The sequence below is a fragment of the Scyliorhinus canicula genome, chromosome 4 (assembly GCF_902713615.1).
Source record: "Scyliorhinus canicula chromosome 4, sScyCan1.1, whole genome shotgun sequence".
NCBI classification, from domain to species: Eukaryota; Metazoa; Chordata; class Chondrichthyes; order Carcharhiniformes; family Scyliorhinidae; genus Scyliorhinus; species Scyliorhinus canicula.
This window is the reverse complement of record NC_052149.1, coordinates 105,468,923-105,471,131: the sequence shown is the minus strand read 5'-3', so window position 1 is coordinate 105,471,131 and position 2,209 is coordinate 105,468,923. Positions and strand designations below refer to the sequence as shown.

Here is a 2,209-nt window from a genome sequence, read left to right as displayed (position 1 = left end):
CACACCTTCCTTGTGGGACCAACGTACCATGGAACATATTGTGGAATTGAACCTTCGATAACATTTTCACACTGGTGGTCTGAAATTGTTACAAAGAACTCCGGACTGAAGGAGCTGGCAGTAAAACTCCAGCTGAGCTGCCAGAGGTAACCCTGAGCCAGCCACTACAAGAGGGTGTAGAAGAGAACCACTGGGCCTCCCATTCATATACGTCTCCATGACAAACAGCACAGTCAAGATCAGCAAGGGGGAGAGAGCCCTCAAGATCAGTGGTGGGCAACCTGCCACCCAGGGACCACATGTGGCCAACTGGGTTCTGAGTGCAGCACAGGAGACATTTTGCTGACTGTTGCCCACGTGCAGGGTTGTCACATTCCACTGATTTCCATCCGCTTATTTTTTTCCTACCGATATGACTGAAATGATACATACATAAAACAAGGACAAGTGAAGTGAGGTGTGTGCTGATTGTTCATAACATTGACTGTGAGAGCCATGCACTCCCTCTGCATCCAACATGTAAATATATCTTCAGCTTTTACCATTTGAAGTCGATGATAGTGTGACAAAATTGTCACCACCTGAAAATCGAGACCAGGCACAGAACTGGACAATCTAAATTAATAATAATAATCTTTATTGTAGACTTACATTAACACTGCAACAAATTTACTGTGAAAAGCCCCTAGTCACCACATTTTGGCTTCGGTTCGGGTCCACTGAGGGAGAATTTAGAATGTCCAAATGACCTAATAGCACGTCTTTCTGGACTTGTGGGATGAAACCGGAGCACCCGGAGGAAACCCACGGAGAGAATGCACAGACTTTCCACGGACACTGACCCAAGCCGGAATCGAACCTGGGACCCTGGCACTGTGAAGCCATAGTGCTAACCACTATGCTACCATGCTGCCTCAACAGCAGGCCGCCAGGCCTGGTCGGAATTTGGACAGGCCTAATAAACACAGGCACTGATCAGAGGTGAACAAGAGCAAGTCTGAACTTCTTGTCACGAGTAGGCTTCAAATGAAGTTACTTTGAAAAGCCCCTAGTCGCCACATTCCGGCGTCTGTTCGGGGAGGCTGGTACGGGAATTGAACCGTGCTGCTGGCCTGCCTTGGTCTGCTTTAAAAGCCAGCGATTTAGCCCAGTGCGCTAAACCTAGGTGGGACGAGCAGAGTACTGGCTCCACCAAGATTTGAACTCAGATCGCTGGATTCAAAGTCCAGAGTGCTCACCGTTACACCATGGAACCGACAGTGCTCATGGTTGACCAAATAAGGACAGTGTTTTGTGTATTGGTTAGTATGGCCAGACTCGCAGAGACCTCAGGTCCAGTATCGATCAGACTCAATGGCGCCTCAACACCATATATGGGAATTACTACGTGCACTTCACACCTGAGAATGGACCTTGACGGTGCTCCTGGCATCTTCCATATATGGAATCGGCAATCCCAAACGGTGACGCCACCCTCCCGTCTCCAGTAACCTCATTCGGTGGAAGCCAGAGAACTTTCCAGAACGTCGCGAAAGAGAGAACGGAGGTGGTTATAGAAAGAAACACCTGGAAGCCATCCCCAGTGAAGACTCCACCCCAGTGAAGACTCCACCCCAGTGAAGATAAGACACGGCGACGACAGGAGAGGGCATGCAAGACCCAACTTCGCGAAGAAGGTCCTGAATTCAGAAGCAAGGTCATTGGAGTCAGTAGAGCACAGCAAAGAGCCTTACCAGAGGAGCAGCCTGACCAAGTTCAACTGCACGGGTAGTATCTGAGTTTCAGATAGACCATATAGTATTAATCAGTTAGTTTAAGGATATAGAGTTGTATGAATCGAGTTTGGATCATAAGATTCTGCAATAACATTGGGTTGAACCACAAATCCACTCTTGTCCTTTGTTCGTCTGATGAGTAATGGTACCTGGGTAAACAAGTTTTAAGATAAACAGGTCAAAGTGTCTAACATTTGCAGTCAACAGCTCCATATATGTAAGAATGATTAAACATTTTCTACTACTCGTTTTGGAATATTTAGTGTGCATTACATATAGTTAATTTTATTCATGGGCTCATGGTTAGTGAAGAAGTCCAATTTCAATCTTGCAGCCCATCGCTGTTCAAGATTGTCCACTAGGCCATGCTGACACCCTTTGTCTTCTTACATCAATCTGTTATTCAACTTGGATCAAAGAGAGACGGAACATAC

General features: G+C 46.6%; 1 non-coding gene across 1 annotated transcript; it reads right to left on the bottom strand.

Annotated features, from left to right (window-relative positions):
• Positions 1–1,183: 1,183 nt before the first annotated feature.
• trnaq-uug lies at positions 1,184–1,255 on the bottom strand. The gene has a single exon. It is a non-coding gene; the product is annotated as a tRNA-Gln (tRNA).
• Between the last annotated feature and the right edge of the window lie 954 nt (positions 1,256–2,209).